The sequence below is a fragment of the Hyperolius riggenbachi genome, chromosome 2 (assembly GCF_040937935.1).
Source record: "Hyperolius riggenbachi isolate aHypRig1 chromosome 2, aHypRig1.pri, whole genome shotgun sequence".
Classification (NCBI taxonomy): Eukaryota; Metazoa; Chordata; class Amphibia; order Anura; family Hyperoliidae; genus Hyperolius; species Hyperolius riggenbachi.
The window spans coordinates 23,635,490-23,648,874 of record NC_090647.1 but is presented as its reverse complement, the minus strand read 5'-3'; the positions used below and the strand labels follow the sequence as shown (position 1 = coordinate 23,648,874).

Genomic DNA, 13,385 nt, shown 5'->3' with positions numbered 1-13,385 from the left:
TTCACTAGAGACCAGTAACATCACTGAGAATGCAGCCTATTCATTCGCTAGAGACCAGTGACATCACTGAGAATGCAGCCTATCCATTCACTAGAGACCAGTGACATCACTGAGAATGCAGCCTATGCATTCACTAGAGACCAGTGACCTCACTGAGAGTGCAGCCTATCCATTCACTAGAGACCAGTGACATCACTGAGAATGCAGCCTATCCATTCACTAGAGACCAGTGACATCACTGAGAATGCAGCCTATCCATTCACTAGAGACCAGTGACATCACTGAGAATGTAGCCTATCCATTCACTAGAGACCAGTGACCTCACCGAGAATGCAGCCCATCCATTCACTAGAGACCAGTGACATCACTGAGAATGCAGCCTATCCATTCACTAGAGACTAGTGACATCACTGAGACCCCAGCCTATCCATTCACTAGAGACCAGTGACATCACTGAGAATGCAGCCTATCCATTCACTAGAGACTAGTGACATCACTAAGACCCCAGCCTATCCATTCACTAGAGACCAGTGACATCACTGAGAATGCAGCCTATCCATTCACTAGAGACTAGTGACATCACTGAGACCCCAGCCTATCCATTCACTAGAGACCAGTGACCTCACCGAGAATGCAGCCCATCCATTCACTAGAGACCAGTGACATCACTGAGAATGCAGCCTATCCATTCGCTAGAGACCAGTGACATCACTGAGAATGCAGCCTATCCATTCACTAGAGACCAGTGACATTACTGAGAATGCAGCCTATCCATTCGCTAGAGACCAGTGACATCACTGAGAATGCAGCCTATGCATTCACTAAAGACCAGTGACCTCACCGAGAATGCAGCCCATCCATTCACTAGAGACCAGTGACATCACTGAGAATGCAGCCTATCCATTCGCTAGAGACCAGTGACATCACTGAGAATGCAGCCTATCCATTCACTAGAGACCAGTGACATTACTGAGAATGCAGCCTATCCATTCGCTAGAGACCAGTGACATCACTGAGAATGCAGCCTATGCATTCACTAAAGACCAGTGACCTCACCGAGAATGCAGCCCATCCATTCACTAGAGACCAGTGACATCACTGAGAATGCAGCCTATCCATTCACTAGAGACCAGTGACATTACTGAGAATGCAGCCTATCCATTCGCTAGAGACCAGTGACATCACTGAGAATGCAGCCTATCCATTCACTAGAGACCAGTGACATCACTGAGAATGCAGCCTATCCATTCACTAGAGACCAGTGACATCACTGAGAATGCAGCCTATCCATTCACTAGAGACCAGTGACATCACTGAGAGTACAGCCTATCCATTCACTAGAGACCAGTGACATCACTGAGAGTACATCCTATTCATTCACTAGAGACCAGTGACATCACTGAGAATGCAGCCTATCCATTCACTAGAGACCAGTGACATCACTGAGAATGCAGCCTATCCATTCACTAGAGACCAGTGACATCACTGAGAATGCAGCCTATCCATTCACTAGAGACCAGTGACATCACTGAGAATGCAGCCTATCCATTCACTAGAGACCAGTGACATCACTGAGAATGCAGCCTACCCATTCACTAGAGACCAGTGACATCACTGAGACCCCAGCCTATCCATTCACTAGAGACCAATGACATCACTGAGACCCCAGCCTATCCATTCACTAGAGACCAGTGGCATCACTGAGAATGCAGCCTATCCATTCACTAGAGACCAGTGACATCACTGAGAGCGCAGCCTATCCATTCACTAGAGACTGGTGACATCACTGAGGATGCAGCCTATCCATTCACTAGAGACCAGTGACATCACTGAGAATGCAGCCTATCCATTCACTAGAGACCAGTGACATCACTGGGAATGCAGCCTACCCATTCACTAGAGACCAGTGACATCACTGAGACCCCAGCCTATCCATTCACTAGAGACCAGTGACATCACTGAGAATGCAGCCTATCCATTCACTAGAGACCAGTGACATCACTGAGAATGCAGCCTATCCATTCACTAGAGACCAGTGACATCACTGAGAATGCAGCCTATCCATTCACTAGAGACCAGTGACATCACTGAGAATGCAGCCTATCCATTCACTAGAGACCAGTGACATCACTGAGAATGCAGCCTATCCATTCACTAGAGACCAGTGACATCACTGAGAATGCAGCCTATCCATTCACTAGAGACCAGTGACATCACTGAGAATGCAGCCTATCCATTCACTAGAGACCAGTGACATCACTGAGAATGCAGCCTATCCATTCACTAGAGACCAGTGACATCACTGAGAATGCAGCCTATCCATTCACTAGAGACCAGTGACATCACTGAGAATGCAGCCTACCCATTCACTAGAGACCAGTGACATCACTGAGACCCCAGCCTATCCATTCACTAGAGACCAATGACATCACTGAGACCCCAGCCTATCCATTCACTAGAGACCAGTGGCATCACTGAGAATGCAGCCTATCCATTCACTAGAGACCGGTGACATCACTGAGAGCGCAGCCTATCCATTCACTAGAGACTGGTGACATCACTGAGGATGCAGCCTATCCATTCACTAGAGACCAGTGACATCACTGAGAGTGCAGCCTATCTATTCACTAGAGACCAGTGACATCACTGAGAGCGCAGCCTATCCATTCACTAGAGACCAGTGACATCACTGAGAATGCAGTCTATCCATTCACTAGAGACCAGTGACATCACTGAGAATGCAGCCTATCCATTCACTAGAGACCAGTGACATCACTGAGAGCGCAGCCTATCCATTCACTAGACATCCGGAGCATCACTGAGTATTGAGGCAGTGTCAGATTTCACTTTGTCTTGTGCAGTTTTCCTTCATTTAGTGAACAATCTTCCTTACAGCAAGCTTTACATTCTTGTTGTTGAGGGATTTGGCATTGTTCCGGTTCCTAAGCAGCTAATGACTGTTACAGAAGCCGGTGAAATGAAAGAAGTCAATTAGCAGGTGCAATCACAGCCAATTCTATGCACAATTGTACAATTGCACCGCTGTCTCGGCACATGAGGACCGGCGTTCTCACAATGGGGCCCTCCAGCCGTTTGCAAAGTGTTAATAGCACTGTACCAATTAGTGCAGATTAGGAATAATAACATACATTACTTTCTTATTGAGTTAGCTGACACAATGCAGAAGATGGACGTGTTTAGTGGTGAAGCCGGCGGAGGCTGTGTGGGATGTCACACCATACGCAGCGGCCTCAGAAAATACACCGGTCCATGCAAGGAACTGTAACTCTCAGCTAATACTTACCTAATCCACACTTTCTTCCTACTTACTTTTTCAAATGCCCCTTCACTTCCCCACCACATGCACACATCTAACACCCCCCCCCCCCCCCCCCCTTCATTTCCCCTTATCTGCCTTCCCCTTCCTCTTCCTCTTTTCCCTTTTTTTCCCTTTACTTGACAGTTTTTTTTATTTCTTCCTTCTCTGTACCCCTTTCCTCTCCTTCTCTCTCCCCTCCACTAGTTACTACCCCCTTCACTCACCCTCTTGCCCCCTTCCCTTTCTCTACTTTATTTATGTAAATGTAAAAAGGGGGCCACGGTAAAAAACGGCTTTGGAGGTAGAAAAATATCTGAAAAATTACCAATATTCTGCTAGTTACTGTAAATTTGATCTACAAATATCAGTAACCCTTGCCAATATTTTACTCCAACTCTGACTCCTCCGTTTATGAAACCTCTGACTCCGGGTACCCAAAATGGCTCCGACTCCACAGCTCTGGACCTTACCATAACTCAAGCCCTCCCTCTTGATGCCTAATCCTAAAACCCGCCTAGCAGTGACTAACCTTGACCCCCCCCCCCCTTCCTACACCCAACACTAAGTGCCCCCTTGCCCCACCCCAGGGCATCAAAGCCTAAACCCCCCACCTGCTGCCAAAACCTACCTACTGGTATTTTGGTGGATGCAATACTGTTTGTATCCGCAATTTGCGGGGGGGGGGGGGGGGGGGTTTAACCCGCTATTTAATTGCGCCCAAATTACCACTAATAGCCACCACATAATGCTATTATTTACTTAACACTAATAGCCACATAGCATTAATTGCCACATACTTTGGTACCCTTTTTACCTGTTATGCTTTATCCTCTCCTTTGCCCCCATTTCCTTCATTCTTTCTCTTGCTCCTCCCTTACTTTTATCTTCTCACTCCTCTCCGTTCTCTTTTTACTCTATTTCTTCTCTCCCCCCCCCCCCCCTTACATTCCTTCCTTCCTCTTCCCTTCCCCATTTCCCCTTCCTTTCCTTCCTCCCATGCCTCCTTTATCTTGCTTCCACTTCCCCTCCCTCTTTCCTTTTATGTCTGCCTTTCTATTACCTTTCACGTTTAACCCCTCCCATTTTCCTTTTATGTCTTTGCTTCTCTCACCTTTCACCAGTAATCCCTCCCTCTTTCCTTTTACGTCTGCCTTTCTATCACAATTCACCCATAACCCCTCCCTCTTGCTTTATCTCCTCCCTCTCTCCCTCCTCCTCTCCTGTGTTCCCTCCTTCCTTAGTTTTGGTAACTTTTCCATGAACGTAGTTGTCCTCTTGTCATCCTTCTATGGAAACTGCTTTGGCAGAACGTTTGTTGTCATTTCCATATTCATATCACAGGAGAGGTCAGAAACGAGGTGATTGTTTCATTAGAAAACAAGCGGTTATGAGTAGAAGTAATTATTACCTTCACATTACATGTTTATCCGGAAAATCTGACATGACAGGTTCACGTTCGGGAAATATGTGGAAGGTGTAAAAATCATATAAGAACCCCCCCTTCTACTCCTGCTGTCATCTATAGGGGGTCAGACACACACACACCCCCCCCCCCCTTCTACTCCTGCTGTCATCTATAGGGGGTCAGGCACACACACACACCCCTCCCCCTTCTACTCCTGCTGTCATCTATAGGGGGTCAGACACACACACACCCCTTCCCCTTCTACTCCTGCTGTCATCTATAGGGGGTCAGGCACACACACACACCCCTCCCCCTTCTACTCCTGCTGTCATCTATAGGGGGTCAGGCACACACACACACCCCTCCCCCTTCTACTCCTGCTGTCATCTATAGGGGGTCAGGCACACACACCCCTCCCCCTTCTACTCCTGCTGTCATCTATAGGGTCAGGCACACACACACCCCTCCCCCTTCTACTCCTGCTGTCATCTATAGGGGGTCAGGCACACACACACACCCCTCCCCCTTCTACTCCTGCTGTCATCTATAGGGGGTCAGGCACACACACACCCCTCCCCCTTCTACTCCTGCTGTCATCTATAGGGGGTCAGACACACACACACCCCTCCCCCTTCTACTCCTGCTGTCATCTATAGGGGGTCAGACACACACACACCCCTCCCCCTTCTACTCCTGCTGTCATCTATAGGGGGTCAGACACACACACACACCCCTCCCCCTTCTACTCCTGCTGTCATCTATAGGGGGTCAGACACACACACACACCCCTCCCCCTTCTACTCCTGCTGTCATCTATAGGGGGTCAGACACACACACACCCCTCCCCCTTCTACTCCTGCTATCATCTATAGGGGGTCAGACACACACACACCCCTCCCCCTTCTACTCCTGCTGTCATCTATAGGGGGTCAGACACACACACACCCCTCCCCCTTCTACTCCTGCTGTCATCTATAGGGGGTCAGACACACACACACCCCTCCCCCTTCTACTCCTGCTGTCATCTATAGGGGGTCAGACACACACACACCCCTCCCCCTTCCCCTGCAGAGAGATTTGTACACGGATACAACACATGCTACATTTTCATTTTGTCATATTTTTGGTATTAATAGTGTTGTTATCATTATTGCTCTATTTATTGCTTTCTTCATTGCTGGCAGAACGGGAGTAGAGTACTGTGTCTTAGACCCGGTTCACACTTGCGTTGTTTTGCGGACCGCAGCCGGACCGCAAGGTCCGCAAACGGAACGGATGATTAAGGGTCCATTGTTAATCAATGGACCCGTGCGCACTCGTCCGTTCCTCCAGATGCGGTCTGCGGTCCGGAATTTTACAACATGCTCCAATTTTCCGGACCGGTCCTCCGTCCGCCGCCGGACCTGATCCGGACAAGAAATCCGGCACAAGAGGAACTGAGGGGAAACGGAAGTGCACAACACACTTCCGGATTAAAGCCGGACGTCCTACCCCACTTCCTGTGGGGTTCTCTATGGTGCTGGTGGCCATGTGGATGTACCCTGTGCCGGACAGCCCCCAGCCTCTCCACAGCCACCCCAGAACACAGTGGAGGACGTAAGGACCCGACCATCCAGACGCAGGGCCCCGTGGGACGAGGAGGATGATGTCCGCACAGCAAGCTCTCCCCAAGAAGGACTCCAGCGCTTTTCCAGACCTTCCAGGCCCCTCTTTAAAAACGTAAACAGATCCAGGACGCATGAAGAATGGAAGAAGATCCGGATGAAAACTGAACGTGACCTGACCGGATCCTGATGGCCTCCTGATGGCGAATGGATGTTCTCAGAACGGACCGGACCGGACCCGTGCCACCGGTAAGTATTTTATCAAAACACAAGTGTGAACCGGGCCTTATTCAGTGTAAAGCTATGCAGTCTCGTTCAACAAAAGTCATTCAAAATGTCTGACGAACTACAGATTTCACCGTATTGGACAACAGTCAGGTTGAAAAGTGCAGCCAAATGATAAGTGACCGATATCGGGGATTATACCCGATCCATCGGACAGATCAGCTCAGACAACTATTGGGCAGATATCGTGTAGTCGGCCACTTGTGAACATATAATTAAAAAATTGGACAAGCACCATCCTATATAATGGTATCTAAGTGTCCCTGCGTCATCCTCCTGTCCGTGTGTCCGTGGTTTTGTGCTACTGGGCATGTGTAGCACGTGGGGACAGGAGAAGGATGGAGCCAGACGTGTGTGTACAGTGTGTGTGTGTGTGTGTGTACAGTGTGTGTGTGTGTGTGTGTACAGTGTGTGTGTGTGTGTGTGTGTGTGTGTGTGTACAGTGTGTGTGTGTGTGTGTGTGTACAGTGTGTGTGTGTGTGTGTGTGTGTGTGTGTGTGTGTACAGTGTGTGTGTGTGTGTGTGTGTGTGTGTGTGTACAGTGTGTGTGTGTGTACAGTGTGTGTGTGTGTGTGTGTGTGTGTGTGTGTACAGTGTGTACAGTGTGTACTGTGTGTGTGTGTGTGTGTGTGTACAGTGTGTGTGTGTGTGTACAGTGTGTGTGTGTGTGTGTGTACAGTGTGTGTGTGTGTGTGTGTGTGTGTGTGCGCGGCGGACGGTTACGCACGCATGCGCACTGACATGCGGCGGTGTAAAAGAGTCCTAGAGCCCGTTTTTAAACAAGCTTAGGTCAACTAATCCTATATAATAAATCCCCTCTGTCCCTGCGTCCTCCTACTTGTCCCTGTGTCTTATCTACTGCACATGTATAGCCATTCGGACAGGTGGAGGACGGGGCCAGGGGGACAGGCAGCCCTAGGGTCACGCCACAGCCCTGGTGCCCGCTAAATAGCTGGTACTATCATTAAAGTATTAAAGAGTAAGCAGTTAAAATCTGACAGAACTGACAAGTTTTGGACTAGTCCATCTCATCACGGGGGATTCTCATGATTTTCTTTGTTTTCAAAAGCACCAAAATGTAAAATTATGAACAAGTCTTTATTGAAAAAGTACGGTAACACACAGGCCCTGATACTTCATCCATCCCTGAGCTCTAAGGGGCATGATTTTTGTCTCAGGCTTCCTACGTACAATATTATGAATGTAAAACCCTTTCTCCTGGGGGTTATTATTATTATTAGACAGAACCTCTCCTGCTTATTCGCTTGTCAGTTTGTCGTCCTCCTAATACGAGGGCCCTTGAAAAGTTATAAAGAACCCTGAATCTGACTACTCCGTTAGTTTGTTTTTCCTTTGCTAACCCGTTTCTTAATACTGTGTTATTGATGGCTGTAAGATTTCATAAGCAGCCTCTACTATATATTCTCCTCCAGGAAAAGCACTTTCTATGTTTTCTGATCACTGGAAGGAGAACTGTGCATATTTTTTGTATAGTGATATCTGGATTTACTGTTAACATGTTACATTTGTCAATAAAATATCTTTTTGAAACGAACTAAAAAAGTACAGTAACACCACACATATCAAAACAATGAGTTATCACCTAGCAGGCGATAGGACGTGGTGATACCAGATAGTATGCCCAAAGGTTGAATAAATGAATAACTCCTTTCAGCAATCCGAATGCAAAGAATAATCAGATGAACCAATAAATCATCCTACAAAAAAAAAAAAATATAACAAAGTTCCATTATGCCAGCAGTGATGATAATAATATCCGCTTAAAGGACATCCGAGGTGACATGTGACATGATGAGATAGACATGTGTATGTACAGTGCCTAGCACACAAATAGCTAGGCTGTGCTCCTTTTGTCCTTTCTCTGCCTGAAAGAGTTAAATATCAGGTATTCAAGTGGCTGACTCAGTCCTGACTCAGACAGGAAGTGACTACAGTGTGACCCTCACTGATAAGAAATTCCCCTTTTTTATCTCTTTCTTGCTCTCGGAAGCCATTTTCTGCTAGGAAAGTGTTTTATAGTTGGAATTTCTTATCCGTGAGGGTCACACTGTAGTCACTTCCTGTCTGAGTCAGGACTGAGTCGGCCACTTACATACCTGATATTTAACTCTTTCAGACAGAGAAAGAAAAAAAGGAACACAGCATAGTTATTTGTGTGCTAGGCACTGTACATACCCATGTCTATCTCATCATGTCACATGTCACTTCGGGTATCCTTTAACTACCAGTTATAAAGTGCTGAATGCAGATGCTGTAGGAAAGTGCAGCCTGTGCATAACTACTGATAAGTAATAACAACTGTAGTCAGACATCAGCGGACCTGAACTCAGAACCTCCTCTCTGCTCTAAAAGACACGCAACAGCATAATAACCTTTAAAGGAAAACATTTCTTTGTTACAGCTGATACAGATCCTGCAATACATCTGCAGTATATCTGCTTCCTGCATTCATGGAAGCAGACATAAGGTTAACATCCTGTGTTTACATATCAGCACATCATTCGGCACACCCCCAGCACACAGCTGACCTGATACACTTGCTGATTGTTTGCAGATAAGGGAGATTCTAGTGCTGTTCTCTGTGAAACACACACAGGGTGAATTGCTATGTGCTTTACTTGTCTCTTGTGCAAGAGTTTAGGTCCGCTTTATTGCATGGCGTGTGTACAAGGAGCAGTTTCTTGCAACAAATCTGCCACAGCTCCCCTATTGTCAGTCCAATCTGCCCATCTCTGCCGCATACTGTATCCGTAGCCGTATAGATCACTGGCCGCGATATTTAATTTTTATTACCAATAAAGAAAAGGTTTATTTATCTCATCCCTCCTCGTTCCTGCGAGCTGCGGCTTCCCGCCAGAGACGGTTCCATTTATCTCCAGTCTAGAGAAGCCATCCTGCCCGCTGCAGACGCCGCTCCGAGGCACAAAGCGCTCAGAAACAGGATTATTTTTATCGCTCTATAGAAGAGGACAAAAGACGCGCACTTTGTACTGCGAGACCCAAAATATCCAATGCTGGGAATGGAACAATTACAAGGGATTTTCAGCGCTCTGTACAAAAATGAAATTGAAAATCCGTTTCATGTCGGGTAAAAATAGCCGGCGTGTCGGAGCGGCGGTTTTGTGACACGTCTTTGTGCGCCGAGGCGAGGAGGAACAATGGCGCGTTAATTCAGCTTTCATGAGGTCAGAATATTTTTAATTCACTCGTAGCTTGTGATAGAATGTTGCGCCGCCAGATACTCCAAGCCAAACACAGGAGAGAGAAATCACTCCTAACTACGGGAAATCATCTGCATTTTAGTTTTGGTTAGTGTAGAAAGGGCTTAGGAACTCATTTGGTTGTTATTGCTGCCTGGGTTCCTGCTTCAATTCCACTTTCAATAAAAATAAGAAATCTTTTAACCACTTCGCATCCAGACCTTGTTTTCCCCTTATTGACCAGAGCAGTTTTGACACTTTAGCGGTGTCCCTGTTTAATCACCAATAACTTCATCTGTACTCGTGCCACATAAGTGATCTATATATCTTTTTTTTCAAGACAAACTAAGTTTTCATTGGGGGGTATTTGGTCCCAAGTAAAATGTTCCTCTCTATGCATGTTAATGGGAAAAAGGGGGGGGGGGGAATAAAAAAAATGCACTATTTCTCAATTTTGACTAATTTCTGTTTAAAAATAAAAAGTGTGATTGACATAAAAACTGTGCCACCAGTTAAAGTCGCCCCAGTATAGATATCCAGATGTGTCCCCAGTATCACCCCCTCCTCCAGTATAGCCAGATGTGTCCCCAATATCAGCCCGTACCCCAGCATAGCCAGATGAGTCCCCTGTGTTTGCCACCCCCAGAATAGATTGACAGACGCACCCCCAGGAATAGTGCCCCTCTTTATAGCCAGATGTAACCCCGGATCAGGATTACCCCCATTATGGCCAGATGTACCCCCAGGTTTAGTGCTGCCCCCCCCCATTATAGCCAAATGTGCCCCCAGTATTAAGGTACCCCAGGTGCCCAGATGTGCATAATTTGTAAACCCCCCTCCCCTTGGTTACTCAGATGTCCCCCAGTAAATATGTATGCCCCCCTTTGCATATCCCCCTCCCCCCAAGAATCTATAGCCAGATGCCGCCCCCCCCCCCCATCAGGCAGCCCCCTCCGTGCAGAGATAGTTAAAAAAAATACACAAGCAAGCAGCCACACTCACCTACCTCGGTCCTGCGACTATCCTGAAGCCTGATCCACCGATCACCGCTCTGCAGTCAGCCGCATATTGCCGGTAACCCGGGTCCCGGCTTGATGACGTCATCAAGCCGGGACCCGGGTTACCGGCAATATGCGGCTGACTGCAGAGCGGGGATCGGTGGATCAGGCTTCAGGATAGTCGCAGGACCGAGGTAGGTGAGTGAGGCTGCTTGCTTGTGCATTTTATAAACTATTTGTGCGCCGAGGGGGACAAGTGAAGGATCGCTGCAGTTCACTACTGCAGCGATCGTTCATGGGAGGGGGGTGGACTAATTGGCCAAAAGGGAACATGTTCCCTTCCACCAATTAGTATTGCAGCTGACAGTGCCGGAGGGTGCGCTCTGAAGCGCACCCGATCATGCACAGCAGGGCTGCAAGGAGGTCAATATATCTATGTGACTGTGGCTTGGAGGGTGCCACAGCTGACGTTGATATACTGTAGTGGTGGCGAAAGTCTGCTAGCGTCATAGGAATTATCTCGTTTGAGATAAGTGCATGTTTTTGACTTCGACAGAACTCGTTGTGCTGTAAATTGTTGGAATGCTTTGATGTCTCTCTGCCAGCAGAATATATAGAAACTGAAAGCAGAAGTCCTCTGTTATTGTCTCACACTGCCCCCTGGTGACAAGTGGCCATAAATACACATTACACCAGTACTAATTAGAAGCAGGGAAATGAAAGAAATGAAAAAATGTGCTAAAATAAATTGGCCTGGAGCACTTGCAAGCCTCTATATAAGTTGGCTGCTAAAGGGTTAAAGAGGCAACGCAAGGATGTATTGTAGAATGTAATACATTATCCGGGGTCTCCAATTTTAGGCTAATTATCCTGGATTTATCATCCTAAACATTTCCTACATCTATATATTGCCATATATTGGTATGTAGCCCCGCCCTCCAGTGGTATTTAGCCTAGGATATGATGTCATGAAGCCTTCTACCCCAGTGCACTCTGGGAGACCAGGTGTTGTTTTTACTCACTTCGGAACGCACAGCAAAACAAACATTCCTCAGTGATGCACCTTCCCAGGATTATTAAAGATGTTGCCATGTGTGATACATTTGAAAAATTAAAATCAGGGTGAGGGAAGATTTTATAATGGACATAAATCATTTGTATAGTAATATTGTACAAGTACAATGCTTGCTTTTCAATTAATCCTTAATAGATTTCTTCTGATTCCATTTTAAATAGTTTGCGGTGTAAAAATTGATCGCTGTTCATATTCCAGTTGGATAAGGAATGGTCAGCTTGGCATACTGGGCCATGATCACCCCCTGTAGGGCGAACACGCCAAATCCAGCGCAGGGGATTTGGGTGCAGTCGGCGCCACCATATTCCGTAATAGGAATTATGGCTATATCAGCGCACTGGGAGTAAGTTCGGCGCCATCAGAAGACGGAGCTGAAGTTACTTTTAAAACACAATAATCCGGCCACCAGCAATTGCTGGAAGCTGAATTATATCATTCCCCACCATCCATGGCGGCCTGGAGGGGGAATAGTATTTAGCACGGCCAGGAACTTGTGCAGCAGCTGGATCAGCCATATACCGGCTATATCCTGCGCCCAAGTCTCCCGGCGCCGATTCCTCTCCTGCGCCCAAGTCTCCCGGCGCCGATTCCTCTCCTGCGCCCAAGTCTCCCGGCGCCGATTCCTCTCCTGCGCCCAAGTCTCCCGGCGCCGATTCCTCTCCTGCGCCCAAGTCTCCCGGCGCCGATTCCTCTCCTGCGCCCAAGTCTCCCGGCGCCGATTCCTCTCCTGCGCCCAAGTCTCCCGGCGCCGATTCCTCTCCTGCGCCCAAGTCTCTCGCGCCGATTCCTCTCCTGCGCCCAAGTCTCCCGCGCCGATTCCTCTCCTGCGCCCAAGTCTCCCGCGCCGATTCCTCTCCTGCGCCCAAGTCTCCCGCGCCGATTCCTCTCCTGCGCCCAAGTCTCCCGCACCGATTCCTCTCCTGCGCCCAAGTCTCCCGCGCCGATTCCTCTCCTGCGCCCAAGTCTCCCGCGCCGATTCCTCTCCTGCGCCCAAGTCTCCCGCGCCGATTCCTCTCCTGCGCCCAAGTCTCCCGCGCCGATTCCTCTCCTGCGCCCAAGTCTCCCGCGCCGATTCCTCTCCTGCGCCCAAGTCTCCCGCGCCGATTCCTCTCCTGCGCCCAAGTCTCCCGCGCCGATTCCTCTCCTGCGCCCAAGTCTCCCGCGCCGATTCCTCTCCTGCGCCCAAGTCTCCCGCGCCGATTCCTCTCCTGCGCTCAAGTCTCCCGGCGCCGATTCCTCTCCTGCACCCAAGTCTCCCGAGCCGATTCCTCTCCTGCGCCCAAGTCTCCCGCGCCGATTCCTCTCATACGCCTGTAGGGCTATCTTGCCATATTATACTGTACAGAGTCCTCTTCATGTACTGTTATGGTGATGTTAGCAAGGCAGTAGGCATCCACTGAAAAAGGGTCCCGCTGCTAGTAGAGTGGTGGTAACATTTCTGATATTCCACTGTTGGGTAATTCCTAATACCGATCTCC

At 48.2% G+C, this 13,385-nt stretch overlaps 1 protein-coding gene across 2 annotated transcripts in view; it reads left to right on the top strand.

Moving 5' to 3' along the window:
* Nucleotides 1–13,385, top strand: part of PDE2A (phosphodiesterase 2A) — a 549,912-nt gene that overhangs the window by 373,138 nt on the left and 163,389 nt on the right. The window lies entirely within an intron of this gene.